The sequence below is a fragment of the Dicentrarchus labrax genome, unplaced genomic scaffold, assembly GCF_905237075.1.
Source record: "Dicentrarchus labrax unplaced genomic scaffold, dlabrax2021, whole genome shotgun sequence".
In the NCBI taxonomy this organism is placed as follows: domain Eukaryota; kingdom Metazoa; phylum Chordata; class Actinopteri; family Moronidae; genus Dicentrarchus; species Dicentrarchus labrax.
In genome coordinates, this window is record NW_026136715.1 from 3,451,940 (window position 1) to 3,464,965 (window position 13,026).

The 13,026-nt window shown below is 40.8% G+C and overlaps 2 protein-coding genes across 8 annotated transcripts in view; one reads left to right on the forward strand and one right to left on the reverse strand.

The window, feature by feature from the left end:
* The window catches only part of tcea2 (transcription elongation factor A (SII), 2), a 125,692-nt gene that overhangs the window by 27,040 nt on the left and 85,626 nt on the right, over positions 1-13,026 (forward strand). The window lies entirely within an intron of this gene.
* The window catches only part of rgs19 (regulator of G protein signaling 19), a 32,288-nt gene that overhangs the window by 9,677 nt on the left and 9,585 nt on the right, over positions 1-13,026 (reverse strand). The window contains exon 1 of one of the 7 annotated variants that reach the window (XM_051424421.1): positions 10,697-10,939. The exons of the other annotated variants lie outside the window; for them this stretch is intronic. The gene's annotated coding sequence lies outside the window, so the exon portion shown is untranslated. Of the gene's footprint in view, positions 1-10,696; positions 10,940-13,026 lie in introns of those variants that run through there. 7 annotated transcript variants of the gene reach the window in all.

Genomic DNA, 13,026 nt, shown 5'->3' on the forward strand with positions numbered 1-13,026 from the left:
CTCAAATACTCTCTTAGAGTTAATGTCCTGCATTCAAAACCCTACTTAAATTAAAGGAACAAAAGTATTATCAGCAAAACAAACTTAAAGTATCAAAAGTACTCTTTTAGCAGAAAAAACAGATTATCATATCCACAGATTGTTAATACAGATGTATCAACTGCTGGAAATCTGAAGGGTCCTGAGAGGATTAACGGGGTATGACCAAAGAAAACAAAGTTCTGCCACGTGCATTTGTATTTATTTTTGGCACTTTTAGCTAATCTTTTTGTGAAATAATATTTATTTAAGGAAACAGCAATTACACCAAAAAGACACTTCTGCTCTAAACTTCTCAAACTAACAATTCATCTGACGAAGCTAATGCATGACAGGGGGCTTTTAGGGGTCAAAAATGTTTTTTGAATAATTTATTTTATAAATCCTTTTATCGTATGCGTTTTTATGTAGGTTCTGAATCTGAAAAGTAACCAGTAAATATAGCTGAGAATTAAATTGAATGGAGGAAAGAGTACAACATTTCTCTGAAGATACGACAGATACATCAAAGTGACTGCAGGTGTGACATCTAGCGTTTTATCATCAATCAATCAATCATCAATTCATTCTGAGACATTCAGATCGATCCAAGTTCAGTAATCCTTTACTAACAATGGATGATTTGCAGCGCGCACCCAGTGTACTTGAGGGGTAAAAGAATTTCTGATTACCAACTTACAGAAAGATGGAAAAGCAAATAACTTTCAACATGTTCCTGACGACCGTATGTTCAAATATATCGAACGTGTGTATCTGAATGTGGAGAAACTTGATCTCTAACAACACCGCCGGTGTTAGAAGCTAAAAATGGTCTTCACGTGGTCTTCTTTGTTTACAGTAATCATACCAAGGTAACACAGTTAATATGACAATCATGTGGCGTCAGTGATACACGCAGACAGAGGGCTGACGGTATGAGCTGAAAGCGAAGGATGTCCAATAATACAAGGTTTGAATAAACTGTTAATTGTTCTATTAGATTATAAAATGTACATGCAGATTCTTTGGCAACATGAGGGAAGGGGGGGTTGTTGAGAGAAGAGAAAGAGAGAAACATTTTTAAAAAATGGATGAGAGATAGAGAGAGAAAGAGATGATAAGAGTAAAAGAGGAAGAGGGAAACATGAGATTTACAAATTTAGAGGGAGGGTATGGAAGAGGAGACAGAGCCAGAGAGAGAGAGAGAGAGAGAGAGAGAGAGAGAGAGAGAGGGAGACAGAGAGAGATCATGTAGAATAGGGGAAGTGAAAGAGAGCTGGTATGGAGACAGACCAGGCAATGTGATGCATCATGTGATTGAGCTGTGATCACACACACTCACACACACACACACACACACACACACACACACACACACACACACACACACACACACACACACACACACACACACAAATACACACAAAGATGATCACTCACAGGTTTCTCATCTTTGGGTTCTGGACTTAGGACCCTGAGGCCCCCGGATGGCGGGATTTGCAGAAGATGTCACAGAAGACTTTAACATTTGTTTTTAACATTTAAAAGTAGAGCTCTTATTTGTCTACTTCCAGCTCCCTGCAATCGAAACAACTCTGAGCTCAGATTCACTTCAGAATGTTGAGACATATGGGCCAGAAAGAGGTCAGAAACGCAGCCATAGGGGCATATACACATACTGTCGCACACAATAACACATGTGTGAGCACATAGCGTACATCATGTGCTCACACACACAGGCACAAAAAGACTAATATAAACGCATACATAATGAAAAGGCACACACAGAGAAATGCATGGGCCCACATAAAAGGTGCATTCAGATGTAAAAAGAAAAGTAAGCCACTGCACACACACACACACACACACAGACACACACACAGACAGAGCGGCGTGTGTGTGTAATTCCATGTCGATGCTATCATCATTAGATCGGGTGCATTTGTTATTTGTACGTTTCTCTAAAATGGTGAAACTACAGCTCAGCTGACGTTAGCCTCCAGCTGTCGACTCTGTCTGTGTGTCTGTTTGCCAGCACTGGGACAGAAGTGGGCTGCCGACCTGTTTGTGTGTGTGTGAGTGTGTGTGTGTGTGTGTTTGATGCCAACACTCCCAAGAGCGGGTGAATGTGGCAGAATGCTCGCTGATGCTGGTAACACAGTAAATTAGTGAATGAAAGCAGTAACCTGCAACATTTTCATGTTAATAAAGATCTGTTGTGGCAGATGAGACGCAGTCAGTGTGTGAGCCGAAAAGCTGCTGCTCTAGCACTAACTGGATATTTTTAATTGTAGCTCCTGAACGATGTGAGCCTTTAAATTCTTGCACTTTAGCATGTGCACGTGTCAAAACTGTTCAAACACTGCATGTTTCCTAGTTCCTGTATAACCTACATTTTGGGAAGAAGTGTGAATTTTACATTAAATTAGCAGCACTTCAGGCTACAGCCTCGTTGGCACCTGAAGGGGGTGCAATCGCTACATAATACAAGTTACTGATGACTTAGCTGCTCTAACATGTTTACCAAAAGGTTATGGTTGTGTGATACGACGCCATACTTCTCTTGAAACTTCTCAGTTAGGAACATGGCCTTCCTCTAAAGTAGGTGTGCAGTGTATATGTATATGTATATACACACATTTATTTTTTCAATCTCATTTTCTACGTGGTTTTCCACTGTTTGACTGCTGCTATTTCAAGTATGTCATCTAGTTGCTCCTTTTTTTACTGCAGTGATTCACCAAGTTCCCACGCATCCTGGAAAACCTGAAGATTTAGAGACTGAAGTGAGTTTTCCAGTCATGGAAACACCTGGAGATTGATTAAAATGACCAACTATCCTGGAAATAATCTATGTTGTCCTGGAAAATTGTATACCAGAGGTGAAGCGCACTTGCAGCAATCTTTTTGGTGTTAAGTCAAATATTTCCATAGCGCAGCGATGTCTTCTTTCTAGTCTATAAAATAAACATCATAAATTTCCTTTTTTCAATAACTTATTGAATATGGACAGAAAACCAAGGGAATGTGTTTTAGTTTTTCACAACGACTGATAAAGGAAACTCTTTATGATGAAGCCGTAGATATATTCTGATGCATTATGAGATCTGGGTACTGTCCTTCAAAGGGGCGCCTATTTATTCCAAAATTTTCTCACTCATTCTCTCTGTAAAAGTTGTGTAACTACCCAGTTTTTTATTTTTTTTTTGTGTCCTGTCAACTGTGTCCCAGATGTTTCTTTTATAATGGTGGTCTATGGGGAAAATACTATTTAGCCTGCAGTACTGCGACTGGCCACTGGGACAAACTTGATCAGAAGCTAACTAGAAGGGGTGGGGCTTCAAGTCTGTATTCTGACCATAAATGTGCCTGAATAGAATCACACGAACTTGAAGTAAACTGCCGGTTCTCTCTGTTTCTGTGTGTTTGAGCAAGGCAGCCGACTGTGGTGCTGCTGAAACACACACAAAACACACACACAACGGCACACACACACACATGCAGCGCTGATATCACAGTTTACCTGCAGTCAGAGCAAAGGCAGAGGAACACTCCTTTCCTCTCTTTTATCACCCGCCCATCTTTTATAACACCGAGCTATCACATTCTGACTGTGTGTGTGTGTGTGTGTGTGTGAGTGTGTGTGTGTGTGTGTGTGTGTGTGTGTGGGAGAATAGGCAAGTCTGTACAAAAAGTGTGTTAATTCATGTTTTCCAGACATGCAGACTGAACAAGGGAATGTTCATTACCAGTTAAGTTTAAAGAAAGAAAGAAAGAAAGAAAGAAAGAAAGAAAGAAAGAAAGAAGCCAGTGTGTACAGTTCCTTTCGAGCAGATGTCTCACTTCCTCTTTTGTTCCACGTGAATTTCTGTGTGTGTGTGTGTGTGTGTGTGTGTGTGTGTTTAACAGGATTTGGGTCTGAGTGTTAATCTGATTAATCTAGATGACATTAGAAAGACTAAGAAACCACACACACACACACACACACACACACGCACACAGACACAGTAGTTCCTTCCTTGCCATGTCAACTCCAACTCTGTAAATATTTTACCTATTAACCTTTATTTATCCTGGTAAGGTTGACAGGGCACACATGGTGTTTCCCCTGTTTCACACACACACACACACACACACACACACACACACACACACACACACACACACACACACACACACACACACATTGGCCAATAGAAAAGTCAAATGGAGCAGTTACAAGAGTATAAATGCCTCGCTTAAAGGAACAGGCTACTGATGCTAAAGAAAGGGACAAAGCAGACAGTTTGTCAGTTTAGCTGTCGATATAAATCATCTGGCCCGGGACGTAGCTTTAAAAAACCTTCCCTGAACGTCGAAGCAGTTCTGTGCACGTTCACGCAGAATCTATCGGTCACTTCTTTATATAACTCCGCCGTGATCACCTGCTCTCTACTGCACTAGTTCCTTCGCCGTCTCTAAATGCTTTGGCAGCACAGATGGACTCACATACCATGCCAATAAAGCAAGATGAAATTTAAATTCAGAGAGAGACGCTGCCAGGGCTTTTGTGTACTGCATGCACATCTACCAACACACACACACACACACACACACACACACACACACACACAGCTGCACCTGCCAGCAGGGTTTAAGTAATTAAGCGCTCATTTTAAGTATTAATCTGAGAGATTACCGCTCCATAATCTCACCACCCGATTGCCAACAGCCCTCTGTGAATGTGTGTGTGTGAGAGAGAGACAGAGAGAGAGAGAGAGAGAGAGAGAGAGAGAGAGAGAGAGAGAGGTAAGGTCACAATGACAGATCAAGAGACAGGGAGATGAAATGAAAGAGAGAAGGAGTAAACGAGTGACTGTTCTGTCTTTTAAAAACAAGTTTTAGGTTCATTGACAACATTTTAATCTAAGAAATACAGCAAACCAGAACAGGACAGAACAGAAAAGTCCTGGACCCTTTGTCTCTGGTGTTCTCACAGTCCTCAGTGTCGTCTGTATGTTTTCCCTGAATTAGGAGGATGGCTCAATTGGTGGGTATGCATAGTACATCCATGCCGCTAGAGGAAGAAATAAATATGAACTTAAAGGCCCCATACTGTAGCAAACATGGCGGACTCTACATTTTTCGATTCTTATTTTCAGGTGATTATGCACTAATGAAAACTTACCTATGACTATTATATTCCATTTCTGCCAGTAGATCCTCCTAATGGTTACACACTGGACCTTTAATAGAGCGGTAACAGCAGCAGCAGTTTGACATGCAGATGTGGCAATGTGCGCTGCTACATGTGCAACCTGCATGCAACCACTGCAACAAGTGCTGTTTCTTTGTTTACAGCTGCTGTTTGTCTGTGCCTGTGTGTTTGAGGTTTAATATTTTACATTATAGAAGCTTAAAATGTAAGACTGTAGCATATTTTTTTGCTGAATACTGGAAAGAGTACAGAGTTCACTCTTCAGTGAGTGTCATCGAGGACACAGGACTCATTAGTGAGGACAGGACGGGGACCCTCACCAGATTCTTTTATTTCTCAGAAATAAATAAAGACAGTAAAAGAAAACTGTCTGTGGTTTACTATGTTCTGTCGCTGGAGCTAAATATTTAAAATGCAAACTGGGTTTTCTAAATGTTTCTGAGCTCAACCTGCTCTGCAAACAGTCCTACTGCTTTGATTTGATGGTCTGCATATCAGATTATGCCATTTATTGAACCGCCTGCATAGTGTCCATCTACAGATTTTGTTTGCTGAGCTGCAAATGGCTATTTTAACATAAAATAATTGTACCAGGTGAAAAGCTGATTGGGTTGTATCACCATAATAACGCAGATTTAAGGTCAGGCTATAGCTTCGGCGACTGTGGCGTGGCGTTTATGAGCTTTGGACAAAGTGTTTTAGTGTCAGGGCGTAGACTAGTCTTAAATATGTGATAACAAAAGCACACACATGCTCAAATTCCTGGGACGCTCCGTGGAAAAGGGACTCTATTTTGGCGGGACTTTACTTGAAAATCCCAGAATTCCCTTACCCCAAACCCAACCCTGCAGATAAAATCGAAATATACTACTACTGAACACTTAATAATAGATAAAGATCTTTACTTCAGCTCACACTGGTTAATCATTTGTCTCCATTGGCCCATTTCCAACAAATCTCACTTACGCAACACTATGTTTGTGGAACTAAGGAATTTAAACAGGCAACATCCATCTACACTACATATCATACTCCCTTCCCGTACCCCAGGCAGTATTACCTCACTGACTGTGAGTGGTCACAACACAAAAAAAAGCCCTCAGGTGATAAAACACCTGTGTAGCACAAAAGGAACTCTGAATTTCAGGTCAGACTAAAAAAAGACGCAGCACAAAACTGTGTTTGGCAATGAATCTGTGTGTTTAGCGATTGATTGATTGAGTGACTAAACAACTGAAAAGTCAAAAAGCTCTGAAAACCCAATGTCCTGGTTTGTTTGACCAACAGTCTTAATTTAAAATAAAAGACAGAAGCAAATGTTCATATTTGAGATACTGGAACCAGACGATATCTGCCATTAAACTGCGATGAATCAACTGAATCATAATGCAACATATCCACCACGGAGTACTAAACTCTGTGTTTTTTTATGTTGCTTAATTCTGCTGACTGCTACTATGCTGTATGAACGTGTGTTACCCTCGCTTAGCCAACATCTTATTTTCAACACGAGATGAGTGGGAGTAAAATGACCTAAATCATTCTTCAGCTGGAATTCCTCGACTTTCTGTTGCCACTGCTTCTGTTCCAGCCCGTTATATAGTGTTTTCTGGAGTCAGTGAAGGTAAATCGAGAGCTTAATGTGTTTGCAGATTCCAGTTCTGTTCCTGTTGTACTTTCCCCAAGTTATTCCTACAAACAGTACAGGTGGATTTTAGTGAGTCACACCCCAGATCCAGTGCAGTACTAAGGAAATATGTTTTATGGAGGAGAAGAGCTTCTCCAAACTCCTGCCCTGACATGTTAAACACTGCCGAAGCTTCGCTAATGCACTGTTTAACACACAAACACACACACACACACACACACACACTTTATACAGTATGCTCCTCTCGTCTCACTCTTGATCTGTCTCTCTTCATTTACTCTTTCTTTGAAAATGTCACACACAGTCCCTCACTTTCACACTAAAACTCTCTCTTACTTTACAATCATCACACACACACACACACACACACACACACACACACACACACACACACAGTAAGTGGGCCTATAAATCCAGCCTAACAGCGCTCTGTGGTGACAGAGTCAAGGTTTTTCACCAGACGGCTGCACCGACAAACCATATCAGCTCCCAAATTCATCTCTTCTCCTCTCCTTATATGGACAGGCCTGTCTAAACACACATACAAACACACACACACACACACACACTGATTAAATACACAGTCAACCTACAACTGCTCACACGTGCATTCGAAGGTACAGTATACAAAGACACTGTGATGCACAAACGATTGCAACAACATACACATGTCTACTTACAGTACCACAACCAAACACACTCCCACACCAACACAGCCACACGAGCTGCAACACACCCATATCAAGGGGACTCACCGAAACTAAACAAGAGGATTTTGACATCCCACTAAAACACTTTAAACACAATTTCTGCCCAAAATGAGAAAAAAGAAACATACAAAGACACTTAATGAAACAAAATGAAATATATAACTGTTCACAGAAAGGTCAGGGGATTATCCAGAGTAAGATATTAAGCTGGAAAGACATCTTTCAATGCTCTGACCACCACAAACGGAATTCTGTTCACTTCCATTATAGTGATGCACCGATTCTTAGCCAGTACCAATGTATAAAATAACAATTAGGCCTATACCGATGTCTTTTTGTTATGTATCCACAGCTCAGCTTGGTATATTTTAGGGATGCACCGAATATTTGGCCACCGAAAATTTTCAGCTGAAAATGGCCCAAAAGCTCATTTTCGGTTTTCCGCCGAAATACTTTTATCACCGAAACAACACGGCCGAAACAGAAAGTTGTGATGACGCAAACAAAAACCGTGGCCAGCACACGCTTGTCTGGATAAGCGCCAACATGTCTGCGGTGTGGACGTATTTCAATATATCTGAGAAAGACCCACGGATAGCGATTTGCAAAACGTGTAATGCTGAAATTTCAAGAGGGGGTGCATCTGCAAAGAGTTTCTCCACGTCGGGTTTAATGTATCACCTGAAATCCAAACATCCTGATTGCCATTCTGAACATGAGAAGAATGTGGCAGAGAAAAGGGAAATCAATCCGAGCACGCCCACTCCGTCTGTGGCGGACGTTTTTGAAAAGGCAAGAAAGTTTTCCAGTGATGGTGCCAAGGCAAAGGGCATTACACAAAGAATGATGGAATTCATTGCCTTAGATGATCAGCCATTCTCTGTCGTAGAGGATGTGGGATTTCATAGGCTGATTATTATTCTCATTATTCATTCATTCATTCATCATTAAGTTAAAGTTAAAAAATGTATTTTTAATTTAATTTTATATTGTGCACTGTTGTAATGTCAGTGCTAAATAAATATTTTCATACTTTTGTAATTGATTTATTCTTTGAATTGCAATGCCTTGATTTTAGTGAGGTAAGTACACAGTCATAGCCATAAATGCAATGGTACTAATAATGGCATAATAATTTATTTCGGTGTTTCGGTTTTCGGCCTTGGTTTCCTCATTTTTCGGTTTCCGGTTTCGGCCAAGAATTTTCATTTCGGTGCATCCCTAGTATATTTGTTTTCTCTGCTCACCGTCCCAGCTGCTACATAGAGCACACACGTATTTGAGTGCAATTTGTGCCAGTACTGGAAAATAGGAAAACTGGAAAATGTATTTCTCCAAATCCAAGTTGACCAAAAACATTTGTTTGAAAGCTGTTGCAACCAATGATAGCAGTACGACGAATTTATTCCAGCACCTCAAGCAGAGGCATGCAGCCGAGTGGGAGAAATGTTGCTCTCTGCGCAATATACAGGACCGCAGCCCACAAACACCCGCTAAAAAACAGTCTACAAAAAAATCTATTAAAATCGTAAATCGGGTTTGGTGTGGAAAAAATCAGAGATTTTATTTTTAAGCCATATCGCCCAGCCCTAGCTCACAGATTTGAACCTTGCAGAGGGTAACAAGTATGTGCCCATCAGAAGTCACACTTCCTGGAGGTAGACTGAAGCTCTACCTGTTCATTGTCTGAAGAGAGAGCTGAAGAGCCACGAGCAGATCTCAGACACCAAACAACAGCAGCTGAGGTTAGTGGTAAGATCATTCCTCCTACACATTCATTATGATGCACTAGCAATGCTTCAACATTTACATGCCAGTACCACCAGTCTATCGACTAGGAAAGGCCATAACTTTACATTATAGCTGTCTATTGTTGTCAGCCACTAGTATCTTTTCACTTCAACACAAATCATCTTACTGACACCTGAAACCAGATAATCCACAACAGTGAAAAGTGTGTACCTTTCTGTTGTACTACTGATTAGCATAGAGTGTCAGACCCTGAAGCCATACAATGAGTTGGAGAAGAAATATTAAGCCAACTAATCCATTTGACAGGAAACGCATCTGCAAAATTTTGATAATCAGTAAACTAAAAATATTCCCCCCAATGTGAGCATTTGCTACTTTGCTCTGTTTACGTGATATTTAACACACTAATTGGTTGTGCAAGACAACAAATTTGAAATTTCACCTTAAATAAAAAAATGAATCAATAATTGAGAAAATATTTGGCACATTAAATGATAATAAGTTTAATCATGAGCTGCAGCTTTACAATAAGATGAACCTGAAAACAATACTGTGACTTTTGTCATTTCTTGCATTAACAAAGCTTTCAAATCCAACTCTTCATTCTCAGATGCTGGAGCATGCTTGAACGTACCAAAACTCCCTGCTGGCATTTACAATACATACAAATTTCAAAGAGAACTAAAAGTAAAGATAATTTAAAAAATGATTTTATTGTTTAAAGTTGATATTGTCACTGTATCATTTACTTTATGTATTGTTAGTACCTATATGTATACCTCATAAATAAGAACACATTGGTATTGGCATCGCTACCGGCCAAACTGTTGTTTTAAACACTGATATCGGCCCAGAATTTTCCAACTGGTGCATCACAAATGATAAACAATAAACTAAAGCCAAGGCCGGCCTGGGAAGTGAGAAATCATCTGAAATCGTCGGGTTTAGAGCATGTACAATATGTGGGTTATTTGTTGTTAATCAGCCGAAATATGCAAAGAAATCCCCAAGATGTCCACTTTTCAGGAACTGAGAAAACAGTCCTGTTTAAAGATTGATGACAGTGCATTTTCAAGTTTATCTAAGAGGGTGTTGAAAGAGTTTCATCAGAGAGACAACTGAGAATTTCCTTCATAACCCACAGAGGGGTTATTAAATTTGAGTAATGAAGAGACATTCAGTTTGGTACACACTCGTCTCAACTGCATGGGCAGCCAGAGAGGGAATCAAACAAAAATCTTGGTACTGCCTTGCTCTATCTGTCGAGCTATAAAGGCAAACTTTTACGAGTGCACAAAATAAGCAAACCCTGTCCAATAACCGGCACATTAAACTGTCAGCACACAGAAACCATGCAGCCGTAAAGCTCACCAGAGACGAGACGATTCAATGGTGGATCGACGATGGACGACTGAGTGAGAGAACAAACGGGTCCTTCTTTTTATTTTCACTCGCTCTTTTGCTAATAGCTACGATGGTTCCATCAATCAACACGACTTCACTCCAGTAAAGGAGGAAGAGAGACGAAAGGCAACAGGAAAAGATAGAGGGGAGGGAGAGAGAGAAGAGAGAGAGAGAGAGAGGCAGGAAACAGAGTCAGAGGTATTGTGACACACAGTGCTTCTTAGTTTCTATCTGAAACTTGATGAATCAGACCTGGTGTCTACACACACACACACACCCACGCACACACACCAACCCAACCCTACCCGTCATGACAGCATGGGCCTATTCATGCCATGATGGCTTACAGAAAAAAGCTCAGAAAACCAGCATTTACATTCCTTCTTCCTCTAAACTTGGACACCCCTGGAGTCCAGTCTAGACTTGTCAATGTTTCTCTCTTTCACAAGAACTCCAAACTTTACAAATCTGACTATTTATCCCTCAAGCTACATAAATGCTCCAGGCATGCATGCATCACACAGCAATGTCTTTTCACGGCTCTGTTATGTCTTTCTCCTTATTCTTAGACGAGGAGGATAATAAAAACATGGAGGCCAGCTGTTTACAGAACTGAGAGCAGCTTTGCCTGAGCATGTACATTACATGGCCGTAATTATGTAGGTCTACTTATGATGGTTCAGGCACCTTAGTTTCAAAGACGGTACAATAGAAAGATATTTTAGACAATAGTGTGCTTCAAACACTTTCTTGTTTCAACATGACACGTGCACAAAGCCAAGTTCATAAAGACTTAGTTTTCCCAGGAACTTGATTGGCCGGCACAAAGCCCGGAACTCAACCCCATCAAACACCTATGGGATGAACTGGAGCCAGACCGTATCAACTAAAATCAGTGATGGACTTCACCCGTGCTCTTGTGGCTGAATGGAGCAGTTATACCAGTAGACTAATGTCCATGGTTTTTGAATGAGATTAGTTTAGCAATCATATATGGGTCAGGGTTTCCTCGGGCATATGAAAATGGAGGTGCCACGCCTCGCCTGAAATAAAGGGTGCCTCCAATAACATCAGATGGAATTACTCCACATGATCTTCGTGATGCTACATAACACAGCAAAGGCCACATATCCAGTAACTTTGAAAGATGAAATGTGTCAGGGTCCACAGGAGATTGAACCGATTCAACTGTTTGCTTCACAGTATTATACAGAGGAACATGTTGCAAAAAAAGGAAATTTGAGCTTTCAAAAGTTGGGAGAAGTCAATTCAAACAACCCAATCAGTCCAACCAGGTGCTGATGTGTGCAAAAAGAAAAACTCACTGTTATACTGCAGGTCAGATACCAACTTAAATTTGCTTTGATAATCATCAGTTGGACACAAGTTTTGCCCAAGAGAGTCTGCATCCAGTTGAAGTTATTTTAAAAGGATATCTTGACCAGCTGGTTGTCAGACGCGCTTACCGCCTCAACTAACCAATTTCCTGATGGTAACTGATGGAAATGTTCGGGTGTCTACATACTTCTGTGTGGCTACTTTCTACTCTTGCAGAAATCGGAAGTCATCTTTACAGAAGCTTTCCTGCAGTGTGTTCTAGCTGTGGGTTGCCTGACGTAAAGACCCTCCCACTGACATCAGAGGAAATTGTAACATTAGCTTGCCAATTTCCTGCGGTTTGATCACTTCAATGAACTTCTACCTACCAAGTTGCTATTGACCAATCCACTGCATGGTCAAAGTGTACACACATAACTAGCATGTATGTAGTTCCCTTAACAGCAACCTAGCATAAAGGAAACATTCAAATAAAAGACCAAATAGAAAAGGAAAGATGAGAGAGAAAGAGAGAGAAACAGGCAAGTATAAAGGAAACAGGGGGGGGGTTGAGTGAAGGAATTTGGGGGAGTGGGACGGAGAACTAGAGAAAGAGAGAAGAGGGAGATGAAGTGGGAAAGTGGGTGAGAGGCAGAGATAGTGAGAGAGAAAAAAAAAGAGTTGGGGGAATAGGAGGAATGGGGGCGAACGAGATAAGAAAACAAGTAAGGGAGAGAGCAAGAGAAAACAAAAGAGAAGAAGACAGAAGGCAAACAGAGGGAGAGAGGGGAGAGAGAAATGACAAGCAGATATGGGGGAGACAAGTTGACAGCAGTTATAAATAGTCGACAGTGGCAGTGACATGTGGAAATTAAATGACAGTTTAATTTAGGAGACTGATCAAGAGGAGGCGGGGAGAAAAATACTGAAATGACAAGTACAGTAGAGCCCAACCGATACTGGATAACTGAGGCTGATAC